Raw genomic sequence first — 19,774 nt, 5'->3', positions numbered from 1 at the left:
TGTCAACAATTATCCTTGAGCACATTATACTGAGTGAAATAAGTAAATCAGAAAAAGCTGGCCTGACCTGTGGTGGCGCAGTGGATAAAGCGTCGACCTGGAAATGCTGAGGTCGCCGGTTCAAAAACCCTGGGCTTGCCTGGTCAAGGCACATATGGGAGTTGATGCTTCCAGCTCCTTCTCTCCTCTCTCTCTCTCTCTCTCTCTGTCTCTGTCTCTCCCTCTCCTCTCTAAAATAAATAAATAAATAAATAAAATTAAAAAAAAAAAAGAAAAAAAAAAAAAAGAAAAAGCTAAGAACTGTATGATTTCACACATAGGTGGGATATAAAACTGAGACTCATGGACACAGATAACAGTGAAGTGGTTACCAGGGGGAGGTGAGTATAGGGAGGGATGGAGGGAAGAGAGTAAAGAGGGACAAACTGTAAGGTGAAAAATGATTTGACTTTGGGTGATGGGTGTACAACAGAATCAGCAGTTCAAATGCTATAGAAACGTCCACCTGAAACCTATGTACTTTTATTGATCAATGTCAATGTGAACTTGTTAAATTTAATTTTCTAAATAAAAATTTTAAAAAACCCAATTATCTGAAAATGTTATTAAAATATTTCTGCTTTTCCAACCACAAGCCTCTGTGAGGCTGGAATTTCTTCATATACATTAACCAAAACATCATATGGCAACAGAGTGAACGCAGAAGCAGATGAGAATCCAGCTGCCCTCAATTAAGTCATTAAAGAGATTGGCAAAGTGGAAAACATTACTCTTTTCTCTATTTTCTTTTTTGTTTTGAAAATACAGTTATTTTCTATAAAATACATTGTATATGTTACCACAGTGTTTTATTATTGATATTTTAAATAAATAAATAAATATTAAAATCTCAGTTTTAATTTCTAACACGGTAAATATGGAAAGTATTCACATAAGCAAAACTCTCTGGGATTCTCAAATCATTTTGAAGACGATAAAAGGGTCCTGAGACAGAAAGTTTGAGAATGGCTGATTGAGATCAGTGTTTCCCAAACCAGGGTCAATCAAATATACTATTAAGAAGGTTGGTATCTGTCCTTTGATCTCATGTTTTCTTTTCTTAATAATTTGCTTGATCAAAACTTAAACACATTATTTAAAAAGGAAACCTGTCATGACCATCAGTGGAAAACCAGTGCCACTCACCGCAAATCAAAGATGACCTCAACCAAGAAATGCAGCAAGACACCCTTCCATTTAGTGACCCTGAGCCCAGAAGTCGACTTGCTCTCTGCTCAGAGTTTAGTCAATGTTTAGGGAGGATGAGGCTATAATGAAAGTATACTCGTTCCTTTTGCTGTGATGTGACCTGGAAGACTGAAGAGAACCGAAAGCACACCGGTTTCCCTATCAGGTGATGGACTGCTTTTGCATACCACCTAATATCCTCCTAGGTACCATCAGAGACACACGTCTCACACTTATGGATGCTCAGCTTTAATGGCACAGAGACTGAAAGGTGGAAGAGCTGCTCCCTTCACAAACCCTGCCTACTCAAAGGTGGACACAGTAGAAGGCGCTACTTGTGCTCACAGGCCCAAGTTCACTGATCTCTGTGCCTAAGCTTGAGAAATGGCACACTCTAGCTCAGGCAAGCCTCTGAAATGTTATTTGTTGCAACTCTCCTGAGAAATCAAATCAGTTTAGGGCCTGTAGACATCTCAACTCCAGCTTGTATATACTCCAGTCTTGATTAAGTCCCCCTCCCAAATCTGTTTTCCCTCAGTTTCCTTTTCTAAGTGAATGGCACCATGGCCAAGAATGTTCCCAGCAACATTGTTTGCAAGAGCTGAACCCTGGGAACACCCCATAAGTCCACCAGCAGGAGAATGAATCAACAGACTGCAATATCTTTATGCCAGGAAATATTATACAGCAATGAGAATGCACCAGCTCCAGCTGCAGCCACCACATGGATGGGTTTGAGAAACAAAGTTGCCTAGAAGAAACAAGTCTTAGAAAGTTGCAGACTGTGTGATGCTATTTCAAAGAACTAAAACAAGAGCGGAACAAAAGAATAGGTAGTGTAAGCATACACCTACTGGATGAAAATGTTTAAGAAAAACAGCACGTGGGAATTCTATGTCCTTTCTGTTCAATTTTCCTGTGAACCTAAAACTGCTCTAAAAATACAGTCTGTGGGGGGAAAAAGGCAAGGAAATGATAAATACGGGATGGTGGTTTCCTGTGGGAGAAGCAGAGGCTGAGATGGAGACACTAACACAGGAATAGGCAAATGATTGGTGTCATTATGGTTCTTGGGTTGGGTGGTGGGTCCATGATATACATTGTATTATTAAACTAACATGTATGCTATATAATGTCTTATATATGTGTCAAAATATAATATTAAAAACATAAAAGAAAAAATTTGTAGTCTCTGAGCCAGTAATTTTGCTTAAGAACATATTCTAATAAAAATAATTAGAAATGCGCCTGATTAGGCAGTGGCACAGTGGATAGAGCATCAGACTGGGAAGTGGAGGACCCAGGTTCGAAACCCTGAGGTCACTGGCTTGAGTGAGGGTTCATCTGGCTTGAGCATGGGATCACAGACATGACCCCATAGTTGCTAGCTTGAGCCCAAACTTCACTAGCTTAAGGTTGCTCGGACACTAGCCAAGGTTGCTGGCTTGAGTCCGAGATCACTTTCTTGAGCAAGGGGCCACTTGCTCTGCTGTAGCCCCCTGGAGGGTCAAGGCACATGTGAGAAAGCAGTCAATTAACAACTAAGATGCCGCAATGAAGAACTGACGCTACTCTTCTCTCTCCCTTCCTGTCTGTCTGTCCCTATCTATCCCTCTCTTAGTCTCTTTCTGTCTGTCACACACACACACAAAGAAAAATTAAAAATGCAAACTGTTTCAGTCATAAAGATGTTCATCACAGTGTTTTTCCTTAAATTATGGCAATAATTTGGACACAGTCTTAATGTCTAATCCTAGGGGCTTAGTTAAATAAATTATTGAGAAGCCATAAAATAATTATGCATCTATCAAAAATCATGTTTTCAAATAATTTTCAATGACTCAGGAAATTTCTTAGTATCCTCAAGTGAAAAAAGCAGAGTAGAGAATGGAAATAAAAGAGGATCATGCCTGACCTGTGGTGGCACAGTGGATAAAGCATCGAACTGCAATGCTGAGATCGCTGGTTTGAAAGTACAGGCTTGCCGGGTCAAGGCACATATGACAAGCAATCAGTGAACAACTAAAGTGAAGCAACTATGAATTGATACTTCTCACTCCCTCCTCCCTCTCTCTCCTCTCACTGTAAAATCAGTAAATAAAATCTTAAAAAAATAAAATAGGATCCTGATTTTCCTGGCTCTAACAAGAAACTTACATTTATAGTATAAAAAAAAAACATAATGTTGAAAAATGTAACACTGAAAGATACAGTGTTCCCCAAAAGTCAACATTGGTGGTGTTAAGGTTTTTGGTTCTTTTATAAAATATCTCTGTATACTTCTCTGTTTTATATAGTAAATATGCATGCAGAAAAACATGCTAGCACATGGCATATCTGTAATGGAAGACCAGCTTGCCCATTTCCTAGCACTCCCACAACCCCTCTTCTTAAATGATTATCCAACTTCTTGTGATTAGTATCTGATAGGTACTCATGAGCCTGACTCCACCAGGGGACAAGAGAGGAAGGGAAGGAGACACCAGGCAGAACCTCAGCACACCCCCTCCTTCCCAGCTTTCAGCTTCTGGACTAAAGCCCCACTTAGGGTGCCCCCCTTGCCCACCTCAGCCTGACCCCACACAGCTCCTCTGTGAAGGGTCAACTACTGAAAATGGAGGAAGGGGCCAGGCCCCTGGGCTTTGCCTGGCTCTGCCCAGCCACCAGACTCTACACAGCTAGGGCCACTCAGTACCTTCCTGGGGGCCTGGAGGGACAGCACCGTGGACAGCTCCACTCCAGGCCCAGTCTTGGGGCATGCCGGGGATGGCTCCTTCCTGAGGTCTCCACTTTCCCATCACTTCCCCTCTCCAGAGATAGAAATCAGCTCCCAGAGTCACCCCAAACACATCTGCATCCTCTCCCACTATGAAGCCATCTGCCTATCAGATTGATGAGGAATGGTCTAGTCACCTATTGCCCCATTTTACAAATGAGGAGACTGAGGCTCTTAGAGGTAAGACTATGTATCTGAAGGCACACACCTGGCTGTGTGGCTCCTAAGGCCAGTAGGTTCTACTCCCCATGCTCCAGACCTGCTGCCCCATCAGCAAGTGCTATGCACTTGTGTGATGGCCTCTTTGAGTACAAAATAAACCAGCGCTCAGTTCTGCTGAGCCATGGGCCACGCACCAACTCAGAGGCAAAAATGTTGACTTGCTGCAGAAGGAAACATGCCTGCAGCTGGGAACTGAGCATGAAGAGGCCTGCACCTTCTCAGGCTTCCTTGGTTGGACAGTTCAATTATATGAGTATAGAGGGCAGAGGGACTGGAGTGGGCACAGTTCTTGGTGGATGTGGGGGAGAGCTATGGGTGGTGACTGCTCTGTCATCGGCCAAATGGAGGACCATGGTAATGCTTACCTCACAAGCTGTTGGGAGAGTAAACAGACTCACATGTATAAGTAAGTGCTCAATATATGTTAACTATAAAATGATACTGAAAACTGGGAAGTGATATGTGGCAGTACTTTATCATTTTTAGCATGCCTTATGACTTAGGCCAGCCCAATTATAATAAATAACTTTGAGTTGCATTGGAATTTAAAGTTTGCATTTCTCCCTACTTTTCCTTCCTCCTTCTATCCCTTCTTTCCTTCCTTCTCCCCACCCACCCAAACCCCTGACCTCTGCTCCTGGCCACACCCTGTGCTAGGCACTGGGACACAGAGATGACCAGATTCCGCCCCCAGGGAGCTCTTAGGGCCTGTAGGAAATGGAGAGGTAGACAAGGGAACCGTGTAGCTCAGCGTGGTAAACAACAGCCAACAGTAGTGTAGGGGAGCTTGAGGATGGACAACTGACCTTGCCTGTTAATGCTGAAATTGAAGGGAAGGAGCTACATGGCGCAGGGAGGTTAAGTCACCTGCTGAAGGCCATATAGCAAGTAAATGGTTAGTCTGACTCCAAATCCCATATGATTTCTAACATCTTGCTATGTGGTCACATCTCTTAAGAGCCCCAAGAAATCCCTAATAACAATCACTTTCATTAAAAAACAGGTCTAGGGACTCAGCCCAAGTGTGTTTTGTGGCTGGCTACCCACAGAGAACAGAGCATTTAAAGTTTCATTAGAATGAGCAAATAAAGACTTGCAAAAAATATAAAAGCAATAAATATTTATTTCAAAGGGAGCTCATAAGACACATTAACCTTTTCTGAGACTTAGAACCTAAGCAAATAGCAGAGATGGGAAAGGACACTTAACTGAAGAATAAAGACCACGTAGGAATCTAGAGTATTTTACCTTGTGGCAGGTTACTGTTTCTTTTTACAATCACCTCAAAATTAACTTAACTATGTAACAGTATCTTTATTTTTTCCTTTGTGGAGCCTCATATTATAGATCAGCTTTTTGTTTTTGGAAAGCCCACTTTTCTTTTTCTTTTTCTTTTTTCTTTTTTTTTTTTTAAGTTCTAGTGCAATTTGAGGTATAGAACTCTTATTCCTTCCAGGACACATTCTCAATGAAATGCTCCAATGAGAGTCAACTAGAATACAGGTTCTGAAATACAAAAATTCATTTTACAGAGATTTTGTCAAGACGTAATGTGTCCATTCCAGGAACCCAGGCTGCCTGGGCACCAACATCACATGCTCTTCTGATTATGGCGAGGATCAATGGATCAATGTCACCCCAAAGTCTACAGAATTAGTTGTAGAAGAATTTTAAATAGTAGGAAATCCATGCTGGGTGAGGTCATGGTGCAGACAAAGGGAAAACATTCACCATGGCTCTGGGGGAGAAGGAAGCTATACTACACAGTGGCCAACGCCTGACGCAGAGCACAAACCCCGACCAGGCCAGGTTGCTGGCAGGATGCCACTCAGCCGGCTGGTTCTTTGGCTGAAAGGTACAGTCTGGCTTTTCTTCACTCGGGTCAAGAAAGTTTAAGGCTTAGACAGGACTGAGGTGGGTGGGAACACAGGTGGGCCCTTTCTGTACTGTCCACTCTCCTGTATGGCTATTTCTCTCTGGCCTGGGCAAGACATCAGAAGAGTTTCATGAAGAGGACTACAGCTGAAAGCAGCCAACAAGCACAACCCCCCGAATGACTATGCAGATAGTTTCTACTCCACCTCTCCCCCAACATGCAGCCACCTGGAACTCAGCTCTGATTCTTAATTAGCTCATAGGACAGAAATAGATTTTTATCAGAAATCAGAGCTCAAACTTCTACCCCAAAAGGGGACGGAAATGCTAAGTTGAAAAAGAATAAAATGTATCATATTTACCTGTTTTGTTCTGTCTCTGGTTCCAAAAGTTAACTGAGATGGCTGGTGGGGGAAGTTTTGAGGGCCAGTGCAGAAAGCCGGGCTGTGAGTGTCCTAGTCCTGCGGCCTCAGGTACGTCTCAGTTTCCCCACCTGTCAAATGTGGACACTAGCCTCTGCCTGGACTGCTGGAAGAACATGAGGTTGGGACTGGACCAGCTCTCTAGGGTCTTCGGCAAATGGAAGTTAAGAACATTAACATTGCTTTTGAACAATGTTAGAAGTTGCATAAGAAGGGTAGCTGTGCTTATCATGAGGCCTGGTTTTGGCTTTCTGGAGCTATCCTGCAGCAGCATTTCTGTAGCTGGAGAGGGAACACCCTTCCCACGCCACCACCTCCGTGCTGGGTGGTGACTCATAGTGCTAGCAAGGGCCGTGGGCGGGAAACCACTTAGGCATCACCATGGAACCTGACAGATTTGTCCCTGTGGAGCTGCTCTGTAAAGAAAAGGGGAAGGGGAGGCCCCTTCTCCTCTCTAAGGTGAGTGGGGCACGGAGGGAATAGCTTTCATCAGCTGAACCCCCTCACTGCCAATGCTACTGGAAGCAGAGAACCTAAAGTATGTGCTGGCACTGGCTCCTGGGCTGGGGTGCAAATCCCACCTCACGGGAGCTTCTTTCGCTCTCCTAGGTTCAAAGACATCTCAAACACTGAAAGCAATACAAAATCATACTTTGAGTACCATCTTTGTGCTTGCTTTATTCCATCTTCAGAATCACTTCTTCTATGCTCATTTTGCAGACAAAGAAACTGAGGCTGAAAGTAGCTCACACAGCTCTGGGCGGTAGAGCTGGGATTCCAACAAGATGTTTCCAGTGCTCTGAAATGTGTCAGGAGATCCCCACACTGGGGTATGCAGGCATGTGAGAAGCAGGCAAATGTTCTAGAAATGTACCTGCTGGGGCCATGACAGCTCAGGGCAGAGGCATTTATTTATGACAGGTGCCATTTTTTTTAAAGGACTTTCTACATGTTGTCTCATTTATTTTTCTCAACAGTTCTACAAAGCAGGTGACAATAATTCTATTTCACAAGTGAGGAGGTGGAGGTTGAGTTGCTTCCTGGCTGTCTTAAGCCACCGCCCCTCTATGACATTTATCCTCCAGCTCTTCATCTGAACAATGGGGATATATAAAAATCATTGATGTCAGGGTTATATGAGGTAGCAGAAAGGAAATGCTTTAGAAACTGCAAAATGCTACTTGAATACTGAGGAGTATTATTTACTAAACTAGCTTAGTGGGGAGAGTGCAAGTGAGACAGAGAATTACAAGGTTCTGGATTCAATCCTAGATTTCTGCAGAGTGCTTAAGTGGCATTCTTCCCTGGACTGGAAGCTCCCGAGAGAAGGGATGATGGCAGGTTTTCCTCAGTTTTCTCCTGGTATGGCACAGAAAGGGTCCCTGGAAAATCTTGGCTGAACTATTCAGAATTAGTTCGGCTCAGGGGAAGAGACTAGAAGGGAATAGAAATAAAATCAAGGGCTGGAAATGACCTTAGGTTTATCAGAAAATCGATCTTCCAATTTGGGGACTCATTTGAGAATAAAAAGGATACTTTTAACAGTCATGATAAGCCAGGACTGTTCCAGGCCAATTGGGACATATGGTCACCTTATTTGTTGATCTGTACATTGCGGGGGAAACTGAGTCCCAGGAAGGGTACAGAGCTGGAATGGAACTAGGGTTCCCTGCTCCTTCCCAGGCCTGCTCTTAGAAGAGCCAGAACAGTAGCTACCAGTGGGTGGAACTTGCTTTTGAGAGCCTGTGCCTCTCTGGAAGGAACTGGGTGTTATGCATGTAACCCAAAGTTTCTGTTGGGTAAATATCAACTCCTGGGCTGGTTACTAAGGGCCTAAGTGGTTGCTAAGCAGCCACCAGTGTGACCTCATGAGGGGCTATTGTTAAGTGCTCAATAGGCATCCTTGAGTGACATTCCCCAACTCCCAAATCCCAGGGGCCCCTGGGGTTCTGTGAAAAGAAGACAGATTATAACAAGCAGGAGCAGTTGACAGACACACATTTGTTTTCTCAGGGTAGGGCGTGTGTGTGTGTGTAGGGGGGGGGCAGGTGGTGGATGCAGCCTTTCAGAAAAAAGCATAGGAAGGCTTGAGTACCCAGTGAGAGCCATCAGCTGATGCTACTGAAAGACTCCAGAAATATAGAATTAACTCCATGCACAGTGCCTGACCCTTTGTAATCTACCTGAATATACATCCTCTCAGTTTATTTAAAAAGCAGCTGTATGGTGGCCCTGGCTGGTTTCTCAGTGGATAGAGTATCAGTCTGGCATATGATGTCTCAGGTTCAATTTCTGGTCAGGGCACACATGAGAAGCAATAATCTTCTTCTTTCCTCCCCCCTCTCTCCCTTCTTTCCCTCTTCCCTTCCCACAGTCAGTGATTTGATTGAGCATGGCCCCAGGTACTGAAGATAGTTCAGTGGGTCCAAGCACATGGACCTCAGGCACTAAAAATAGCTCGGTACTCAAGCATTGGCCCCAGATGGGGTTGCTGGGTCGATCCTGGTCAGAGCGCATGTGGGAGTATGCCTCACTATCTCCCTTCCTCTCACCTAAAAACAAAACAAAACAAAACAAAAATACAAAGCAGCTGTATGGGGTAGGAGATCATAATGATCAACCCCAATTCTTTTTAAAAAATTTATTGATTGATTGATTTGAGAGAGAGAGAAACATCGACTTACTGTTCCATTTATTTATGCATTCATTGGTTGATTCTTGTATGTGCCTTGATCAGGTATTGAACCTACAACTTTGGCGTATTGGGATGATGCTCTAACCTAGTATTTTTTAACTTCCAGTCCTTGGGTGCTGCTCCACCAGAAATTGTGTGCTGGTCCATGATAGAGTTAAACAACAGGTTTAAAAACATTGCTCTAACCAACTGAGCTACCTGGCCAGGGTACCCCCATTTCTAAACATAGAAGCTGAGGTCCAAAGAGAAGAAAGAGCTTGCCTAAAGCCTCCCCCAATTGTCTTATTTTGCAGGTGGAACAATGGCCACTCAAAAACATCCATGTTCTAGCCCTGGCCGGTTGGCTCAGCGGTAGAGCGTCAGCCTAGCGTGCGGAGGACCCGGGTTCGATTCCCGGCCAGGGCACACAGGAGAAGCACCCATTTGCTTCTCCACCCCTCCGCCGCACTTTCCTCTCTGTCTCTCTCTTCCCCTCCCGCAGCCAAGGCTCCATTGGAGCAAAGATGGCCCGGGCGCTGGGGATGGCTCTGTGGCCTCTGCCTCAGGCGCTAGAGTGGCTCTGGTCGCAATATGGCGACGCCCAGGATGGGCAGAGCATCGCCCCCTGGTGGGCAGAGCGTCGCCCCATGGTGGGCGTGCCGGGTGGATCCCGGTCGGGCGCATGCGGGAGTCTGTCTGACTGTCTCTCCCTGTTTCCAGCTTCAGAAAAATGAAAAAAAAACCAAAAAAAAAACAAAAAACATCCATGTTTTAATAATCTCTGGAGCCTGCGACTAAGAAGGTTGCCAATGAAACTAAGGTTGCTCATGAGCTGACCTTGAGATGGAAGAAAATACTGGATGACATGAGTGGGCCCCATGTAACCACTGGAGTCCTGAAAAGTGAAAGAGGGAGGCAGACGAGTCAGAGTGCAATGTGAGAAAAACAGTGCCGGCATGAAGATGAAGGGAGGGCCTGTGGGGAACATGGCCGCCTCTAGAAGCTGGAGAAAGCAAAGAATCATGCTCCATGGGAGCCTCCAGAAGGAATGCAGCCTTGCCATGATGTTAGCCCAGAAGACTGGCACCAGACTTCTGACTTAGAGAAACGTTAGCTGGTGAATTTTAAGCAACTCAGTAGTGGTAACTTGTCATAGCAGCAATAGGAGACACACCAGGGTTAGAAATCTGCATGGTCTGAGCCAGACATTTAGCTTTTTGAAATTAAGTGATTTGGTCAAGGTCACAAAGCAGGTGACATAGACAGTGACAGAGATCTCTGGGTGTGGGTCAGATCTCCCGCAGGCTACTGACTTTGTATGCTGAGGTGCTGGATCTCATAGGCCACTTCTCTGCTGATTCTCACCATCCGGCCTGATGAGGACCTTGGACCCCAAACTCCTTCTTCTCTGTCTCTCTTGGCCAGAGGCAGACAGAAGGTGCTCTCCTACTATGTCCCACCACCAAACACAGATGGCCTGAAGCCAGACTCGCAGCCCACAGCCTTTGAGTCTCAGTGTTCTCATTTGAAAGCAGGCACAGCACCTCCATACCAAATGGTGAGAATACAATGTGAGAAGACAAAGGGAAGCCTGTGGTGCCATGGCTGGCACACAGTGGGTGCTCAACACCAGCTCTTCCCTTTCTCTCAGTCAGGCCCAGGCCCTGCCCTGGCTCTCTCCCAAGGCTACTGACTCTAACACTTCAGCTTCCTTCAGAATTCAAGGGCCTCATTACAGAAGGGCATTATCTCTGCCTGGCATACAGAGGCGCTAAACGAATGCTTGTGGAATGGACCACATGATCAACATCTGAGTGCTCCTCTATCCCCTCTTTGCCTAGAATGCTCCTATGTATGCATCAAGGTCCAGCTAAAATGTCCCCTCCTCCAGGCAGCCTTCCCTGACTTCAAGGTGCAAGGTCATGCTTTTCTCTTTGTGCAGAGCTCTGGCTTCCCTGTGGTACCCTGATTTTTGTGTTCAGGGCCCAAACCATGGCAGTGGAAACACCTAGGCTCCAATCTTGGCCCTGCCTGCATGATTCTGGGCCAGTTCTATGTCTTCTCTGGGCTTTATCTCTTCTGTTAAGTGGGAAAAGTGACAGAAACTCTCTTGTGGAGTTGTGGAGGAGCAGATGAGATGCTGCATAAGGAGGGTTTAGCACAGTGATGGCAGAGTGGGCACACAGCAAATGGCACTTGTTTTTATTAGAATAGTTATCATCTTAGATGTCGCCAGAGCAGGGAAGTGTCTGACTCTTCCCTTTGACAGAACTCAGATCTTAACTGAGCACCTACTATGTGCCAGGTTTTCCTTTAGCTTCAGGAGGACAGAGGGAACAAGATCTCTGCTCTTGATGGCTGACTTTCAAGTGGCAGGGGAGACAGACATTGAGAAATCTACACAAATAAAAGTAGACTGTATTAGGAAGGGATCATTGTGATGAAGCAGAAAAGGCAGGGCAAGGGGCAAGGTGACAGGGGAGCCTCTATTTTGGATGGGGGCTGGGAAGGCCTCTCTGAGGAGGTGGTGTTTAAGCCCTGACTGAAGACAGGAAATAAAATGAGCCACACAGACATGTGGGGAAAAGCACCTCTTGGGAGGGAACAGAAGAAAGGACAAAATCCCTGACAAGGGAGTGTGCCTGGCAGTTCTGATGAATAGCAGGGAGGCCATGTCGTGTGTGCTTAGAAAACAAATGCATAACTGAAATGTTATTATATACTATTTTATAAAAAATATTTAGTTATGCCTATTTTTTTTTGGAAGTTGGAAACGGGGAGGCAGTCAGACAGACTCCCGCATGCACCTGACCGGGATCCACCCAGCATGCCCATCAGGGGCGATGCTCTGCCCATCTGGGGCATTGCTCTGCCGCAATCAGAACCATTCTACCGCCTGAGGCAGAGGCCATAGAGCCATCCTCAGTGCCGGGGCCAACTTTGCTCCAATGGAGCCTTGGCTGCGGGAAGGGAAGAGAGAGACAGAGAGGAAGGAGACGGGGAGGGGTGGAGAAGCAGATGGGCACTTCTCCTGTGTGCCCTGGCCAGGAATCGAACCCGGGAACTTATTTTATTTTTTAAGTGAGAGAGACAGATAGGGACAGACAGGAAGGGAGAGATGAGAATTATCAACTCATAGTTGTGGCACCTTAGTTGTTCATCGATTGCTTTCTCATATATGCCTTGACTGGGAGGCTCTAGCTGAGCCAGTGACCTCTTGCTCAACCTTGGGCTTCAAGCCAGTGACCTTTGCGCTCAAGCCAGCAACCATGGGGTCATGTCTATGATCCCATGCTCAAACCAGCAACCCCACGCTCAAGCTGGATGAGCCCATGCTCAAGCTGGCAACCTTGGGATTTCAAACCTGGGTCCTTAGCATCCCAGGCTGATGTTCTATTAACTGCACCACCACCTGGTCAGGCTAGTTATGCCTATTTATTTATCATTTCTTATTCATAGGAAACTCATATTCATTGAGCCTCTTCATATATTGTGTAGTAAATGCTCTTAGCCATCCTCCAGGGTGGGCACAACTGTCCCCATTTTAAAGATGAGCAAAACTGCCCTGGTGGTTGGCTCAGTGATAGAGTGTCAGCCTGGTGTATAGATGTTCCAGGTTTGATTCCTGGTCAGGGCACACAGGAGAAGTGATCATCTGTTTCTCCACCCTCCCCCTCTCCCCTCTCTCTTCCTCCTCCCTTCCTGTAGCCATGGCTCAATTGATTCCAATGAGTTGGCCCTGGCTTCTGAGGATAACTTTGTAGCCTCTGCCTCAGGCATTAAAAATAGTTCAGTTGCCAAGCAACAAAGCAATGCCACAGATGGGCAAAGCATCGTTTCATAGTGGGCTTGCCAGGTGGATCCTGGTCCGGGCACATGCAGAAATATGTCTCTCTGCCTCCCCTGCTCTCACTTAATTAAAAAAAAAGATGGTCAAAACTAAAGCTCAGAGTGGTAAAGGGCTCTGCCCAAGGTCATATAGCAGTTAGGTGGCTAAGTCAGGATTTGAATTCAGAACTGTAAAATATTTCAGTCCCTGCTTTTTCTCCTGGACACGAGGCTGATACAGTAGTCACACCCTCTGATTCTTGCTCTGACACATTAGTCACTCCCAGTCCCAGGAGTGACTTGTCTCCTTCCTTCCCTGACTGGGTATTTATAACTGTATCTGCAGCTTCCCAGCCTGGGTCTCTGCTCTGAGACACAGAGGTGAGCAAGGGGTGCAGACTCTGAGTGGCCACTGTGGGCTCGGGAAAGCAATTCCAGTTTTAGGGGTCCAGTGATGTTGCCTGCTAAGGAGGTAAATAAAGATGCTTGAGAGCAGGCAGATGTCTGGGAAGTGTGAATTTTTAAGAACTTATAAAAAGTATGTTAGATCGTCTCAAGACTCTCGCCGCCTTTGCAGCAGCTTGGCTGCCTGGACGAGGCTGGATTCCCAGGGTCGTCGTGCCTTGGCAGTGGAATGGAAGGAGGCAAGAGCACCTTCCAGTAGGAGAGTAATGGAAAGAAGCGGCAGAGTGGTCTAGCACAGGGCTCTAGGAGAGACCAGGCTGCATTGGGATGGGGACAAGGCTGGGAGGGACAGAATTCCAAGAGGACAAGGTGCTGAAGCTGGCCTCATGGGGAAGAAATAGAAATGGACTGCAGGGCACAGACACTGAGGAGAGTGGTCACAAGTGGCAGAATGGGTGTTGTACCAGAAGACAACATTCTATATCATTATTCTGTTTTTATCCTTCTCCCACCACCACTTACTTCAGTAAATGGCAGAGGAGAAGTCTGAACTCAGATCTATGTGAGTCTAAGGCCCACACTGTTTTTATGTCATCCTCTGGGAACCAGAAGGTGGGCCACATCCCAAGGTGGTTGGGAGGATGGGAGTCCAGAATTCCAGTGGCAGGGCCAGGTATGTCTCAAAAATGGCTTAAGATGGTACTATGAAGGCACCATGGCAAGGAAGTAATATGGGGTCATTTCCTCATATGCAATACCAGGCAATATCAGGAAAGAGGGACAGCATCCTGATAAGGAGAAGATGCCCAAGGGTGAAGCAAGCACAGGAAGAGGCAGAATTGAGAGACAGAAAGGAGAACAAGTGCTGATGATTGTTCCAGCCCCTGGATCCAGCTGTACCTGAAGCCTGCTACCCCGGACTTTTCAGTTACTCAAGCCAATAAATGCCTTTTTGGGCTTAAGCCAGTTTGAGTTACTTTCAACAGAAAGATTCTTAACTTATATGGCTTAAAACTTTCTTGAAACAAAAAAAGGAGCACTGAACTCAGAAGAAAAACCAGGAGAAAGGTCGATGGAGAGGAAGATAATTGGTGTTTAAGGGTTTCAGTTTTGCAAGATGAAATAGTTCCATAGGTCTGTTGCACAACAATGTGAATGTACTTAATGCTACTGAACTGTACACTTAAAAATGGTTAAGATGGTAAAATAAAAAAATAAAACACAACAAAAAAACTGTATACCTATGTAAAAAGTAGAAGAACAGAAAGGGAGGACAGGAAGGCAGGAGAGGTGAGGGGAGAAGACTGGAGGAACAGAAAGAGGAGAGGAGAGAACAAGAGAGGAGAGCAACAGAAGGTGGCCCTGCAGCCTCCGGGAGGGAGGCCAGCTGCTCCTGTCACCTACTCTGCTATTTTTACACCTCATGGCTCTCAAGGTAACTTCACACCTGGTATCCCTGCCCTTCAAACACTAATTTGTTTTCCAACATTTATAAAGTGCTTTTCTTCCCTGAGAAACAATGCCTGCTTCTCAAAGTTCCTTATTTTTTGAAATGCAGGTATCACTGGGAGGGTAAGAAGCTGAATAACAGTGACCACTCATGGGTGTGATGTTTCTATTTAGTAAGCACTTTCACATTTGCATCCTATTGAAGCCTCTCAAAACCTAGTGAAATAAACAGGGAAGTTATCAGCCCATTTTACAGATGAGCAGACCCAGGGCACAGACAGATATGTTCAAGGTTGCCCAGCCAGTGATGCTGAGGTTTGCATCCAGGTCCTCTAATTTTTAATCCTGCTGAGTAGACCAAGGGGTGGGCACGGGAATGGGCCGGGTGGGAGCTTGGAGATAATTTGCAGAACTTATTGGCTTCTCAAGATTTATTCTGGGCTTGATTTGAAAGGAGGCACAGGGCCACAGATGACATCTCTGGCCATGTCTCCTCATGGGGAGCTCAGGATGAGGCCAGGGCATTCCATTTCCAAAGCAAAATTACTTGAAGATGTTGCAGGCAGTTTGAAGGATGGGAATTGCCTGACGCTCCTGCTTTCAAGTATCCATGCTGGGCGATTTGTTTTCTATTTGGGAGGAGTAAAGTTGCTCTGATTTAAGGAGTTGCTACTGACATGGATGCTGCTGGCCTCTTGCAGACTTTGATCATGGTGCATTTAACTTGGACTTCTCAAACCTAAGCAGCTGGTTTAGGCCCTTTCAAACCTAGCAGGCAATTAAATTTTCACAAAAAGAAGTAGAAACTCTGAGGATAACAAGATGGGAGCAACTCAAAGGCAGCAGCTGGGCTTCTAAATAAACCAGGGAAAACCACGGTGTCATGGACACCTTTTATGACGAGGTACCACAGGTGAGCCAGGATGGGGAAGCCTGAGGAGTGGGGACTGTGCAGTGGGAATGCTCCGAGCTTCTGAAGATGGCCATCGATAGCCAAGACCTGCCCTCTGAGGAGGGATGCAGCTCAGCAGGTGTTCAAGAGAGATGCTGACAATATGTGGTGCCTCACTGAGGCTCTCTAATGTGTTTGGAAAACCAAAGAAACCTCCCCATGGCTGGCCCCTCTTCTGAGTGCCAGGCCTTCATTGCTGAAAAGCACCTCAAATGTCTCATGGCCCCAAGTGAACCTCATCTTTCTCCGCAGCCTGCTCCTCCTCCAGCCTTCCTACCACAGAATATGGCTCCCACAGCCAACCAGCTGCCTGCTATCCATCACCTGTTCACACCTAGCCCACCACCCAACCTGATAGATTCCATACTCAGTACCTTTCATACCCTGTTCCCTACATCAGTGGTTTTCAACTACTGGTGCTGGTCTGCCAGAAATTCGTACTGATCCACAAAAGAATTAACCACCCTGATGTTGTATGAAGATTGTAGAGTCTGTGGGTCTATATGAGCTGCTATTCTCAGTCTCATATCTGGTCTGAGCTCATAATGAGCTGCTCACACTGTGGTGAGGACTCAGCCTCATTTTCCCTTTCCAGTCCTTAGGATCTCTCCTGCTGGACACTGGGGGAGTAGGGAAGACTCAGCAGGCAACAATGGTTGGATGTCTGAGTCCCTGAATCACTTCTAGCCTTGCCCTCTCCCCCCAGTCTCTCAATCTCTAGTTCCTAATCTCTACTCAGGACCCTTAGCCTTATCCAATCTGTGTCTTTTCTCTTCAGGAATGCTCTTAAAGGTCACTGAATTGATAGAAATGTCAGGTAAACATTCAAGAATCAGGCAAACATGTAGTAGATACTAGGATATTCATTGTACCACTATTTATGACAGAAAAATTGGCCCTGACTTGTTACTCAGTTGGTTAAGAGTGTTGTCAAGTGAAATGACAAGGTTGCAATTCAATCCCTGGTTAGGGCACACACAGGAAGCAACCAATGAATGTATGGCTGAGTGGAACAGCAAATGAATGCTTCCTCCCCTCTCTCTCCCTTCCTCTCTCTGTCTCTAAAAAAAAAAAAAAAGAAAAGAAAAGAAAGAAAAAGCCCTGGCCAGACAGCTCGGTTGACTGAAGTGTCATCCTGAAGAGCGTGGAGCTTGCCGGTTCGATTCGATTCCCCAGGTCAGGGCACATTCAGGAGCAGCTTGATGTTCCTGTCTCTCCCTCAAAAAACAAACAAGAAAGGAAACTACCTAATAACTATCAATGGGGATTAATTAAATAAATTATGGAATACCCACCCATGTTTTCTATAATGAATCTGATAGTTTTTACATTAGGTATGCCTGCAATTATATATGTATGCATAATAAATCTGGTTTCCCTCTTTGCTTTGGCTTCTAGAAAACTCAAAACCAAATATAAAGCATACAGGTCGTGAATTAACCTTCCCATGGTTTCATTTTGTTTTCCTACCATTGTTTTCTGATTCCCTAGCTCACTTCTCTTCAATCTTATTGCACTGTATAAACAGGCTGGCACAAATCCTTGAAGAAGTGATGATACATGCACTATATTAAATGGCTATGGCTCAACAACTAAGCCAAGAACTTTGCATATATTATTTTATCAATTCTTACACCAACCTTTGAGGAAGATATGTTCATTACCACTTAACAGATGGAGACACTGAAGTTAGAGACATTAAGAAATTTTTGAAAGGTCAACTGTTCAGCAATGGCTACACCAGGACTAAGGCCTATTTTTGCTGACCCCAGGACCTGGAGTTCTTACCACTATTCCATACTACCTCCTGACAAATCAATAATCCAGTCCAGCCACCATGTAACCACTTTGACTCTTCACTGTTTTGATGGCCAAGATCTTATGGGGCTTTCCCCCTTTATTCTCATAGGTGCGATGGCCTGGCATTGTTGGTTTGGACCCTTTTTGAATGTGGGTGGCCACCAGATTGCCCCTGACAGGGTACAGGAACTACACCAATCACTGCTTTTCAGACTGACAGGGAACTCAGAGGGCATCCAGGGCAACTCTTCCCTATTTTCAGGGGGTTTCTGGACCCTGACAAGTGATTGCCAGGCTTTCACTTGCATACTTTTTGTAAAAGGGACCTCACCACCTACCAAGGTAGCCTATCCACATTGGTTGGCTCAGGCTGTTGGAAATCATTTCCTTACACTGAAATTTGCCTCACTGTAACCAGATATCATTAATAAGAACAATGAACAAGAAAAACCAGGCTACCTTGTTATGACTATTTCATTTAATTCCTGTAAACAATTCTCCAAGGGCAGTATTAACATCCTTATTTCACAGAAGGGGAAACTGAAGCTCAGAGAGGCTAAGCAACTTGTTCAAGTATATACAGCTCTTAAGTAGTGGAGCCAAGTTGAGAACCAAGACTGCTTTTTTTTTTTTTTTTTTTTTTACAGAGACAGAGACAGAGTCAGAGAGAGGGATAGACAAGGACAGACAGAACGGAGAGAGATGAGAAGCATCAATTATTAGTTTTTCGTTGCGACACCTTGGTTGTTCATTGGTTGCTTTCTCATATGTGCCTTGACCGTGGGCCTTCAGCAGACCAAGCAACCTTAGGTCCAACCAAGCTGGTGAGCTTTTGCTCAAACCAGATGAGCCTGCGCTCAAGCTGGCGACCTCGGAGTCTCGAACCTGGGTCTTCTGCATTCCAGTCTGACGCTCTATCCACTGCACCATCGCCTGGTCAGGCCAAGACTGCTTTTGCTATTCACTTCCACCTGTGGAGCTCAGTTGCATCTACAGGAGACAAAGCAAACAAGCCCACACTCTGACCAACGTAGCCCTTTAGGTATTTGAAGGCTGATCTCTCATCTCCTGGACATTGGACATATGGTGAGGTAAGAAAGGCAGAGGTTAGGAATGGATAGGAAGGGAAGAGCATTAGTTATGGGAAAGGATAGCAGATGGTGACCACACTCTACAAGCCTTACACGAAGTGTGTTTCCATAGGACTGCCACTGCAGAAATTTCCCCCAAACCCTGGTGAGAAAGACACGTCAAGGATACAGCCAGATCTCCAATCTGCGTCCAGCTTTGGCTCTGACACTAAGAATCTCGACCCGGCCAGCTAAGACCATGTGGATCGGTCCAGTGGAAACAGACTCATGCTAACCAAACTCTTGGAGGCTGATTAACAACATCCATGGGTAGCAGCAGCTTTCTGCTGTTGCTAATCCGTAGTTTGCCTCCCTGTCCATGTGGCTTCCATTCTTCCATTACTATGCAACCAACTCCCTGCATTAAATTCCCTCTGTCAAAAGTACCTGGAGTGGTTTCTGTTGTTCCAATTGGCTTCCTGTCCCTCCATTTCTACATCTGAGCTAAGCTGGCTCCACAGGTGGCCTGATAGGCCAGCAGCCCCTCTTTCCTCCTCCCCAATGGGGGGGCATGTGCCTTGCCAAATCTCTCTGCCTTCTGCTCAATCCTGGCTCCAGGCTAACCTTGCCTTCCTCTTATTGCAAATCATTCCTTCACCCAAGCTCACCCCACCCAGATCCGGCATGAAAGACTTTCCATTTTGAAACTGCCTCTAGTTGGATTTCTTTCTCCACATACTTATTTTGTGCCAGAACCTCACAGTTCTGGGAGTGCCTTACAGCTCTTGTATGTGTCCTTTGTGCCTACAATTTCCAGGCTTCCACTTCATGCCAGTCCTGTGCCAAGGGCTCCATGAACATTATCTCATTTTGTCCTGGTGATAACCCTGCACCCCAACAATTCCAAGATGTGATAGATTTCCTGTTGTCCTTCCAAAGTCACTTACTTCTCTCGGGGTAACTGAGATTTGCCTGGGCATGTGGCTTCTCAGACAGATTACATTTTTTAGCCTGCCCAGCAGCTAGGTATAACCGTGTGAGCAAATCCTCATTAGGTGGCATATGAGTGGAACA

The 19,774-nt window shown here is 45.7% G+C and overlaps 1 protein-coding gene across 5 annotated transcripts in view; it reads right to left on the bottom strand.

Moving 5' to 3' along the window:
* ATP2B2 (ATPase plasma membrane Ca2+ transporting 2) overlaps positions 1-19,774 on the bottom strand; it is a 516,257-nt gene that overhangs the window by 259,999 nt on the left and 236,484 nt on the right. The gene's annotated exons all lie outside the window — the stretch shown is intronic.

This window comes from Saccopteryx bilineata, chromosome 10 (assembly GCF_036850765.1).
Source record: "Saccopteryx bilineata isolate mSacBil1 chromosome 10, mSacBil1_pri_phased_curated, whole genome shotgun sequence".
Taxonomy (NCBI): Eukaryota; Metazoa; Chordata; class Mammalia; order Chiroptera; family Emballonuridae; genus Saccopteryx; species Saccopteryx bilineata.
This window is presented reverse-complemented; position numbering and strand designations above follow the sequence as displayed.